This window comes from Pseudophryne corroboree, chromosome 9 (assembly GCF_028390025.1).
Source record: "Pseudophryne corroboree isolate aPseCor3 chromosome 9, aPseCor3.hap2, whole genome shotgun sequence".
NCBI classification, from domain to species: Eukaryota; Metazoa; Chordata; class Amphibia; order Anura; family Myobatrachidae; genus Pseudophryne; species Pseudophryne corroboree.
This window is the reverse complement of record NC_086452.1, coordinates 212,860,294-212,873,019: the sequence shown is the minus strand read 5'-3', so window position 1 is coordinate 212,873,019 and position 12,726 is coordinate 212,860,294.

The following is a 12,726-nucleotide window of genomic DNA, read 5'->3' as shown; positions in this document are numbered from 1 at the left end:
TTATGACAAACAATAAAACTGCACTGGACTAGCAATACTATTACTGAGTTAAAGCTATGTATATAAACAAAAATATCAATGCACAGTAAAAACTGGATGAATATCACAGGGTACTTGTACTGTAAATAACCATGAAGTATGCACTTGTTCTTAACTAACACTGTCTAAACGACATGTTGAATACTTAAGTGTCCTGTAAATGCACAGCACTGATGATGCAGGCAGCTTTACAGAGGAGGCATCACCCAGCAGTCCCAGAATCCGCGCAACTGTGTGTAATGGCGCCCAAACGCTGTCAGGGAGTGAGGGAGACAGAGAGATGCATCTCCAGGGCGGGAACATTTACTCTAAATGGCGCCCAGGGGCTGGGGGAGGGGCTACAGGCCAGAGCCTTATCCCCTTGCTGGACTTCACCACCGGGTGCTGCGGGCCTTAATAAAATGGATTATAGCCTAACCTGACCTGTGCCCTTGCCCTGGTGGTCTAGTGGGGTCCCTGTACGGCCACAGTGTCCACGTCAGCATGCGCGGTGCACCTCCTAATGGCCGTGCAGGATCGCGATTTCCAGTGGGTCCCGCCTGGGGGACCCTCTTACCTCCTCCCTGAGTGCGATCCCGGAGAACTTCGGTTAGTGTTTGTGCCCTGGGTGAAGAACCGAAGCCCCCGCTGTAAGTACCCGGCAACCAGGGACGTGGCAGTTTACAGCGCCGCAGGGGGAGGTGATGGAGCTGCAGCAGGAGATATCAGAATGATATCTAGCACTAGAGTGCCTCTGCTGCAGCCCTTGAAGTCTTCTACCTTCTTTAAAATAGCTCTTCTTAGGGCTGCTGGAGCAACCCTGCCTGTTAGCTGCCTGCACTGCAGGCACCAACTTACAAACTGAGCTCCTGTGCACGGAGGCGGGGTTATAGAGGAGGCGGCACTGAGCATCTTGGGAACAGTCAAAGCTTTTAGCCTGTTGGTGCCTCGGATCAAGATCCTACTCTACACCCCCGATGTTATTCCCCATGGAATACCAGTGTACCCCGCTGCAGAAATTAGGATAGCGCAAGAGAGCGCTTAAATATACAATATATTTTGTCTCAGACAATTTATTAAATCTAAAGTTAAAAAATATTAATAAAATACATAAATTGTAAAAACAATATAACACTGCTGATATTAAAGCCCGCTGCAGTACATTTTTAACCACCTGGTACACCAATTTATAATCCAGGTATAGGATGCAGTTTAAATGTTAGTCCACTGAATTACTCCCAGCACACGTTTATGAATATTGAAAGTTCCAAAGGAAGCTGAAATAAGCGTGCTTTTGTATATGCCATTTTTAAATGACCTTTTTTTTCGTGATTTTTTCTTTATTGAAACTTTGAGTTGTTCACACTTTTTTTTATGTAATAGTTTTTATTAGATTATACAAATTTTACATATGAATATAGAACGATATAGCAAATATAACATCAGCGGTAAGAATACACACACAGAGTTACATTGATGTAAATAGAATTAAAATGGATAGAGAGAGCAAATAAACAAAGAGAGAGAAAAGGGGAAAGAAAAAAAAACACGTACAGATATTTCATATAAACATAAGTTCGTACATTTTGAAATAGGTGCATCACACATAGGACACCTATCAAATTAAGATTACCAGCACCAAAACTAATATCAGGGAACTCCCGGTACAGAATGCCAGCTAAAGGACATGGACTAAAGGAGGTGATTCTAGAGAACGGCGTGACCAGGATGAGTTGCACCTCTTTACATAGTCAGACCATTTAAGCCATTTATTAGAGATATGAGATGTGGATGGAGTAAATACGCTATCAGCCGTCTCAAAAATATGGTGCTTGTGAATTTTTGTCTTGATGGCAAGGATATCAGGAATCTTATCAGATTTCCAAAGCTGGGCTATGGACGCCTTTGAAGCTATTAAAATATGTCCCAACAAATAAGTGTCGGAAGCGGCTACATGAGTCCGAGAATAATGGAATAAAGCTGTGAGAGGATCTAATGGGATGGGATACCCCAATACTTCATAAATGAAAGCAAAAATCTCCATCCAAAGGGTTGTAAAAACGGGCATGTCCAGAAAATATGCATAATGTCCCCTATTTGTCCACAACCCCTCCAACAATAAGGAGAAACATTTGGCCATATTTTATGAAGACGGTCTGGAGTAAAATAGGCTCTATGAATCAATTTAAAAAACATTTTGGAGTGGCTCACACATCGTGAAATTTTAAAACAGGATCGGAAAACACATGTCCACACCTCCTTATTAAAAACATTAGGGATATCTTTCTCCCATTTACCTTGGGAGGTAAAAGTAGGATTCATATTCTCCAAAACTATATACTTATACCATCTTGAGATATAACCTCTATTATATTTAGAGTGGATAAGGTGAGGGAGCATTTTGGGAAGGTGAATAAGCTCAGAGGAGGTGGGACGGTATTTAAAAGCCAGCTTCTTATTTGAAGATACTTACGTTCTTAGTATGTTTTATTCCCTCAGCTTTTCTTTTTGTATGTTTTTTTTTTCTTTTTTGTGAGCCACTCTATGTTTTTAATGATGACAGGTACACAAATTATAGATATTGGAATGCTTTTATACCCAATGCTCTTTATTACTTGAACTATGGTGAATGTTCTTTCAATAAATGCTAAAGGATTGAACTCCCCCGATAAGAGAAAATTGGCCTTCAATTACTTTACTAAACAAAAGGCGCATATAGTGGCTATACAAGAAATGCATTTTCAGAATCAAAAGCCACCCACGTTTCACGAATGCTAAATATCCCCAGTGCTATACAGCTAATAGCCCTGTAAAAAAAAGCAGGTGTAGTCAGTCTTATCGCTCAGGCCTGCCCATTTGTCCTCTCATCCCAATACTCAGACCCTGGGGGTAGATATTTGTTGTTAATTGGTTGTTTGGAAAATGTTGAGGTTACTGTTGCCTGCTGCTATGCGCCCAATACCAAGCAAGCTCCTTTTTGTAGGAAGTTCTTCCGCATTCTTCATAAAAAATCTAAAGGAGCTATACTACTCCTAGGTGATTTTAATTTAGCTCCTGATCCAAGCATTGATAGGTCCACTCCACCTTTGATTCCCAAATTTATTAGCTGAATATGGCTGGTACGATGCCTGGAGGGTCAAGCACCCTTCGGTGCATGTTTATACGTTTTATTCTCATGTACATAGACCATACTCCCGAATAGATTTGGCCACAGTAGACAGATGGACTCTAACCTCTTTAAGCAGGATCGATATTTTACCAATGACGTGGTCAGATCACGCCCCTCTATTTCTCAGCTGGTATATATCTTCTTATAAGACCACCCCTGGGCCCTGGAGACTGAGTTCCCACCTTCTGACACGCCCGCAAGGTCTCCAAGTGATACAGAAATCTTTAGAGATGTATCTAGACAATAATTGTCCCACAGACACTTAAAAGATGTTTTTAAACTCAGCTATAACCACGGAGAATGTGCTATGCTATCACCTCCCCGGCCGCTTTATAATTTAGCTCACCACTGGTTCAGTCAGCTTGCAGGGTCCGTAGTTAGATGTGGGAGCAGCAGTATTTCATTCCAGTGACCAGGCAGTCACAGTGGTATACGCTGCTGCTATATGTCCACTGCTACAGTATTATAATAATAATAATAATAATAATAATAACAACCACAATACCCTCACAGTGTTGCTGTGTTGTGCTGCATCAGACCAGTGGTAGTGTCCTGGCCATCAGTCATTCTAGTGACCAGGCAGTTACAGTGGTATACGCTGCTGCTATATGTCCACTGCTACAGTATAATATTAATATTAATAATAATATTAAAAATAATAATAATAATAACAACAACAAGTAACTCACAGTGTTGCTGTGTTGTGCTGCATCAGACCAGTGGTAGTGTCCTGGCCATCAGTCATTCAGGTGACCAGGCAGTCACAGTGGTATACACTGCTGCTATATGTTCACTGCTACAGTATAATATTAATAATAATAATAATAATAATAATAATAATAACAACAACAAGTACCTCACAGTGTTGCTGTTTTGTGCTGCATCAGACCAGTGGTAGTGTCCTGGCCATCAGTCATTCAGGTGACCAGGCAGTCACAGTGGTATACGCTGCCACTATATATCCACTGCTACAGTATTATAATAATAATAATAATAATAATAATAACAACCACAAGTCCCTTACAGTGTTGCTGTGTTGTGCTGCATCAGACCATTGGTAGTAGAGATGTGCACCGGAAATTTTTCGGGTTTTGTGTTTTGGTTTTGGGTTCGGTTCCGTGGCCGTGTTTTGGGTTCGACCGCGTTTTGGCAAAACCTCACCGAATTTTTTTTGTCAGATTCGGGTGTGTTTTGGATTCGGGTGTTTTTTTCAAAAAAGCCTAAAAAACAGCTTAAATCATAGAATTTGGGGGTCATTTTGATCCCAAAGTATTATTAACCTCAATAACCATAATTTCCACTCATTTTCAGTCTATTCTGAACACCTCACACCTCACAATATTATTTTTAGTCCTAAAATTTGCACCGAGGTCGCTGGATGACTAAGCTCAGCGACCCAAGTGGCCGACACAAACACCTGGCCCATCTAGGAGTGGCACTGCAGTGTCACGCAGGATGGCCCTTCCAAAAAACACTCCCCTAACAGCACATGACGCAAAGAAAAAAAGAGGCGCAATGAGGTAGCTGTGTGACTAAGCTCAGCGACCCTAGTGGCCGACACAAACACCTGGCCCATCTAGGAGTGGCACTGCAGTGTCACGCAGGATGGCCCTTCCAAAAAACACTCCCCAAACAGCACATGACGCAAAGAAAAAAAGAGGCGCAATGAGGTAGCTGTGTGAGTAAGCTAAGCGACCCTAGTGGCCGACACAAACACCTGGCCCATCTAGGAGTGGCACTGCAGTGTCACGCAGGATGGCCCTTCCAAAAAACACTCCCCAAACAGCACATGACGCAAAGAAAAATGAAAGAAAAAAGAGGTGCAAGATGGAATTGTCCTTGGGCCCTCCCACCCACCCTTATGTTGTATAAACAGGACATGCACACTTTAACCAACCCATCATTTCAGTGACAGGGTCTGCCACACGACTGTGACTGAAATGACGGGTTGGTTTGGACCCCCACCAAAAAAGAAGCAATTAATCTCTCCTTGCACAAACTGGCTCTACAGAGGCAAGATGTCCACCTCATCATCATCCTCCGATTCATCACCGTGTTCATCCCCCTCCTCACAGATTATCAATTCGTCCCCACTGGAATCCACCATCACAGCTCCCTGTGTACTTTGTGGAGGCAATTGCTGCTGGTGAATGTCTCCATGGAGGAATTGATTATAATTCATTTTAATGAACATCATCTTCTCCACATTTTCTGGAAGTAACCTCGTACGCCGATTGCTGACAAGGTGAGCGGCGGCACTAAACACTCTTTCGGAGTACACACTTGTGGGAGGGCAACTTAGGTAGAATAAAGCCAGTTTGTGCAAGGGCCTCCAAATTGCCTCTTTTTCCTGCCAGTATACGTACGGACTGTCTGACGTGCCAACTTGGATGCGGTCACTCATATAATCCTCCACCATTCTTTCAATGGTGAGAGAATCATATGCAGTGACAGTAGACGACATGTCCGTAATCGTTGTCAGGTCCTTCAGTCCGGACCAGATGTCAGCATCAGCAGTCACTCCAGACTGCCCTGCATCACCGCCAGCGGGTGGGCTCGGAATTCTGAGCCTTTTCCTCGCTCCCCCAGTTGCGGGAGAATGTGAAGGAGGAGATGTTGACAGGTCGCGTTCCGCTTGACTTGACAATTTTCTCACCAGCAGTTCTTTGAACCCCTGCAGACTTGTGTCTGCCGGAAAGAGAGATACAACGTAGGTTTTAAATCTAGGATCGAGCACGGTGGCCAAAATGTAGTGCTCTGATTTCAACAGATTGACCACCCGTGAATCCTTGTTAAGCGAATGAAGGGCTCCATCCACAAGTCCCACATGCCTAGCGGAATCGCTCAGTGTTAGCTCCTCCTTCAATGTCTCCAGCTTCTTCTGCAAAAGCCTGATGAGGGGAATGACCTGACTCAGGCTGGCAGTGTCTGAACTGACTTCACGTGTGGCAAGTTCAAAAGGTTGCAGAACCTTGCACAACGTTGAAATCATTCTCCACTGCGCTTGAGACAGGTGCATTCCACCTCCTATATCGTGCCCAGTTGTATAGGCTTGAATGGCCTTTTGCTGCTCCTCCAACCTCTGAAGCATATAGAGGGTTGAATTCCACCTCGTTACCACTTCTTGCTTCAGATGATGGCAGGGCAGGTTCAGGCGTTTTTGGTGTTGCTCCAGTCTTCTGTACGTGGTGCCTGTACGCCGAAAGTGTCCCGCAATTCTTCTGGCCACCGACAGCATCTCTTGCACGCCCCTCTCGTTTTTTAAATAATTCTGCACCACCAAATTCAAGGTATGTGCAAAATATGGGACGTGCTGGAATTTGCCCATATTTAATGCACACACAATATTGCTGGCGTTGTCCGATGCCACAAATCCACAGGAGAGTCCAATTGGGGTAAGCCATTCTGCGATGATCTTCCTCAGTTGCCGTAAGAGGTTTTTAGCTGTGTGCGTATTCTGGAAAGCGGTGATACAAAGCGTAGCCTGCCTAGGAAAGAGTTGGCGTTTGCGAGATGCTGCTACTGGTGCCGCCGCTGCTGTTCTTGCGGCGGGAGTCAATACATCTACCCAGTGGGCTGTCACAGTCATATAGTCCTGAGTCTGCCCTGCTCCACTTGTCCACATGTCCGTGGTTAAGTGGACATTGGGTACAACTGCATTTTTTAGGACACTGGTGAGTCTTTTTCTGAGGTCTGTGTACATTTTCGGTATCGCCTGCCTAGAGAAATGGAACCTAGATGGTATTTGGTACCGGGGACACAGTACCTCAAACAAGTCTATAGTTGGCTCTGCAGTAATGATGGATACCGGAACCACGTTTCTCACCGCCCAGGATGCCAAGGCCTCAGTTATCCGCTTTGCAGCAGGATGACTGCTGTGATATTTCATCTTCCTCGCAAAGGACTGTTGGACAGTCAATTGCTTGGTGGAAGTAGTAAAAGTGGTCTTACGACTTCCCCTCTGGGATGACCATCGACTCCCAGCAGCAACAACAGCAGCGCCAGCAGCAGTAGGCGTTACACGCAAGGATGCATCGGAGGAATCCCAGGCAGGAGAGGACTCGTCAGAATTGCCAGTGACATGGCCTGCAGGACTATTGGCATTCCTGGGGAAGGAGGAAATTGACACTGAGGGAGTTGGTGGGGTGGTTTGCGTGAGCTTGGTTACAAGAGGAAGGGATTTACTGGTCAGTGGACTGCATCCGCTGTCGCCCAAAGTTTTTGAACTTGTCACTGACTCATGATGAATGCGCTGCAGGTGACGTATAAGGGAGGATGTTCCGAGGTGGTTAACGTCCTTACCCCTACTTATTACAGCTTGACAAAGGCAACACACGGCTTGACAAATGTTGTCCGCATTTCTGTTGAAATACTTCCACACCGAAGAGTTGATTTTTTTGGTATTTTCACCATGCATGTCAATGGCCATATTCCTCCCACGGACTGCAGGTGTCTCCCCGGGTGCCTGACTTAAACAAACCACCTCACCATCAGAATCCTCCTTGTCAATTTCCTCCCCAGCGCCAGCAACACCCATATCCTCCTCATCCTGGTGTACTTCAACACTGACATCTTCAATCTGACTATCAGGAACTGGACTGCGGGTGCTCCTTCCAGCACTTGCAGGGGGCGTGCAAATGGTGGAAGGCGCATGCTCTTCACGTCCAGTGTTGGGAAGGTCAGGCATCGCAACCGACACAATTGGACTCTCCTTGTGGATTTGGGATTTCGAAGAATGCACAGTTCTTTGCTGTGCTGCTTTTGCCAGCTTGAGTCTTTTCATTTTTCTAGCGAGAGGCTGAGTGCTTCCATCCTCATGTGAAGCTGAACCACTAGCCATGAACATAGGCCAGGGCCTCAGCCGTTCCTTGCCACTCCGTGTGGTAAATGGCATATTGGCAAGTTTACGCTTCTCCTCCGACGATTTTATTTTAGATTTTTGAGTCCTTTTTTTACTGATATTTTGTGTTTTGGATTTTACATGCTCTGTACTATGACATTGGGCATCGGCCTTGGCAGACGACGTTGATGGAATTTCATCGTCTCGGCCATGACTAGTGGCAGCAGCTTCAGCACGAGGTGGAAGTGGATCTTGATCTTTCCCTATTTTTGGAACCTCAACATTTTTGTTCTCCATATTTTAATAGGCACAACTAAAAGGCACCTCAGGTAAACAATGGAGATGGATGGATACTAGTATACTTATGGATGACGAGTGACTGACGACACAGAGGTAGCTACAGCCGTGGACTACCGTACTGCGTCTGCTAGTATAGAGATGATAATGATATAAAAAATATATATATATATCACTACTGCAGGTATATATAATATAATGACGGACCTGCTGGACACTGTCAGCAGACTCCTAAACTACTAGTATGAAGAAGATAGAAAAAAAAAACCCACCACAGGTAGGTATACAATTATGGACGAGCACTGACGACACAGAGGTAGCTACAGCCGTGGACTACCGTACTGCGTCTGCTAGTATAGAGATGATAATGATATAAAAAATATATATATATCACTACTGAAGGTATATATAATATAATGACGGATCTGCTGGACACTGTCAGCAGACTCCTAAACTACTAGTATGAAGAAGATAGAAAAAAAAAACCCACCACAGGTAGGTATACAATTATGGACGAGCACTGAAGACACAGAGGTAGCTACAGCCGTGGACTACCGTACTGTGTCTGCTAGTATAGAGATGATAATGATATAAAAAATATATATATATCACTACTGAAGGTATATATAATATAATGACGGACCTGCTGGACACTGTCAGCAGACTCCTAAACTACTAGTATGAAGAAGATAGAAAAAAAAAAACCACCACAGGTAGGTATACAATTATGGACGAGCACTGACGACACAGAGGTAGCTACAGCCGTGGACTACCGTACTGCGTCTGCTAGTATAGAGATGATAATGATATAAAAATATATATATATCACTACTGCAGGTATATATAATATAATGACGGACCTGCTGGACACTGTCAGCAGACTCCTAAACTACTAGTATGAAGAAGATAGAAAAAAAAACCCCACCACAGGTAGGTATACAATTATGGACGAGCACTGACGACACAGAGGTAGCTAAAGCCGTGGACTACCGTACTGCGTCTGCTAGTATAGAGATGATAATGATATAAAAAATATATATATATCACTACTGCAGGTATATGTAATGTAATGACGGACCTGCTGGACACTGTCAGCAGACTCCTAAACTACTAGTATGAAGAAGATAGAAAAAAAAACCCCATCACAGGTAGGTATACAATTATGGACGAGCACTGACGACACAGAGGTAGCCACAGCCGTGGACTACCGTACTGCGTCTGCTAATATAGAGATGATAAAGATGATAGAGATGAACAAAAAAAATATAACACTACTGCAGGTAAATATTTATATAATATAATGAATGACGGACCTGCTGGACACTGTCAGCAGAATGCGTTTATAGAATAAAAAAAAAAAACACCACAGGAGTGTTTAACTTTTTCAGGCAGACAATATACTGGTGGTCACTGGTCAGTCACACTGGCAGCAAAAGTGTGCACTGTACTCCTGCTATAACTGCACCCCAGTCTCCCCCACAATTCAGCTGTGTGAGCAGTGAGCACTCAGCACAGTCAGATATACATAGATATATCATGCAGCACACTGAGGCTGAGCACAGATATGGTATGGAGCGTTTTTTTCAGGCAGAGAACGGATTAAAAAAAACTAGCAAAACTCTGCACTGACTGTACTCCTCCTAACAGCTCTCCCCAATCCTCCCCACAATAAGCTAAGCAGCAATCAGATCAACTAACTAGTACTAACAGTAACTATAAACGGAGAGGACGCCAGCCACGTCCTCTCCCTATCAATCTCAATGCACGTGTGAAAATGGCGGCGACGCACGGCTCCTTATATAGAATCCGAGTCTCGCGATAGAATACGAGCCTCGCGAGAATCCGACAGCGGGATGATGACGTTCGGGCGCGCTCGGGTTAGCCGAGCAAGGCGGGAAGATCCGAGTCTGCCTCGGACCCGTGTAAAAAGGCTGAAGTTCGGGGGGGTTCGGATTCCGAGGAACCGAACCCGCTCATCTCTAATTGGTAGTGTCCTGGCCATCAGTCATTCCAGTAACCAGGCAGTCACAGTGGTATACGCTGCTGCTAAATGTCCACTGCTGCCATATAATAATAATAATAATAATAATAATAACAACAAAAACAACAAGTCCCTTACAGTGTTGCTGTGTTGTGCTGCATCAGACCAGTGGTAGTGTCCTGACCATCAGTCATTCCAGTGACCAGGCAGTCACAGTGGTATACGCTGCTGCTAAATGTCCACTGCTACAGTATAATATTAATAATAATAATAATAATAATAACAACAACAAGTCCCTCACAGTGTTGCTGTTTTGTGCTGCATCAGGCCAGTGGTAGTGTCCTGGCCATCAGTCATTCAGGTGACCAGGCAGTCACAGTGGTATACGCTGCCACTATATATCCACTGCTAAAGTATTATAATAATAATAATAATAATAATAACAACAACCACAAGTCCCTCACATTGTTGCTGAGTTGTGCTGCATCAGATCAGTGGTAGTGTCCTGGCCATCAGTCATTCCAGTGACCAGGCAGTCATCGTGGTATACGCTGCTTCTATATGTCCACTGCTGCCATATAATAATAATAATAATAACAACAAAAACAACTGTTACGCACACCAGTGCCTGCAGGAAAGTACTGGTGTCAGAACTGTTATGCACTCCAGTGCCTGCAGGAATGTACTGGTGTTTGAACTGTTATGCAAAACAAATGGACTCACAGACAGACTGGGGAATATGACATAACGTACACAGAAGGTGATAGGGTAACAAAATACACACAAAGTGAACAGAGAAGCCCAGAGGCTAAGGAACTGGGTATCTCCCTTGTATTAGAACTGCTCAGATGGGAAAAGCAAGATGTTGTGTTTTAATACGTAGAGAACCCGAAATGCTGTTGCTAAGGGCAACAGCAAAACCCTAAAGGGTTACCAACGGGTGTTGCAGTAAACTCCTTGGTCAGAGATGGAATGATAGACACAAGGAGAGTCTCCACAATCCTAATTCTCACTTGCAGTGCACAGGTTCAGCTTACTGCCACTAAACTGACCCCTGACACCTAGCACAGTGAGACAGGATTAGACAGGCAAGTCTTAGAATACAGCCGCAAACTTGCTAAGTTCACAGAGTAGTAACAGAACCCCAGCAAGCTAAACGACTGACTCCAGTCTTACTGCTAGGTCTGGATTGGCAGAGTGTAATACCAAATCCCCAGGCCTATTTGCAGTAAGCAACAAACAAATACAAAGCTACACAGTACTGGTTAACTTTCAGGAACTGACTAACCAACAAAGATTCAGCAGCATCTGCATACCCTGAGAAGAGGCCTTATAAAGCAGGTGCTGTCCACGCCCCACTCAGACCTCACAGACTGTGAGCACAAAAACCAGCACAGGATCCCCTGCCGTGCACAGAGCCTATAACCACTGCACAGCAAAAGACCCGAACCGGAGCATCAGCTGCGCTCAGGTTACTCCGCTAGCACTTGTCTCCCGGTTGCCATGACGACGTGGCAGCACAGGGCAGGAGACCCTAACAGTACCCCCCCTCTGACGAGGGGTCAAAGAACCCCTACCACCGGGTTTATCGGGGAACTGCGAGAAGAAAGAGCGTATCAGTCTGGGGGCATGAAGATCACAACTGCGCACCCACGACCGCTCCTCCGGGCCATACCCCTTCCAGTGCACCAAAAATGACAGCCGACCCCGAACCACCTTGGAGTCAAGAATCCTTTCAACAACAAACTCCCTCTGGCCACGTATCAGAAGAGGGGAAGGTCTTCCACTGGAAGAAGGATTACTAATCGCCCGTTTTAAAAGGGAACAATGAAATGTTTTATTGATACCCAAAGAACGGGGCAGATCTAACTGAAATGCCACCGGATTGATAACCCTGGTGATCTTATAAGGGCCGATGAACCGGGCGCCTAACTTATGAGATGGCTGTCTCAACTTCAAATTCTTGGTAGACAACCAGACGAAGTCTCCTAATTTGAAGCTGCAGGGTCTTTTCCGCTTATCAAAAACCCTTTTGGTCACTAATGACACAGACACAAGGGCTTTCTTCACTTTCCGCCAAATACCTCTAAGGACTGAAACCACAGAGGAACCACCAGGCGTGGAGTCCAGGGGGTCAAAAGAATTGGCCTTAGGATGATGCCCATACACACAAAGGAAGGGAGAGATCCCTGTAGCAGAGTGAGCCGCGTTGTTATAGGCAAACTCCGCCATGGACAGATGAGCAACCCAGTCAGTCTGACACTTGGAGACATAACACCTGAGGAACTGGTCCAAGGACTGGTTCACCCTTTCAGTCTGCCCATTAGACTGCGGATGGTAGCCTGACGACAAGCTGACAGAAATCTGGAGATCGGAACAAAATGCCCTCCAGAATTTGGCCACAAACTGGGATCCGCGGTC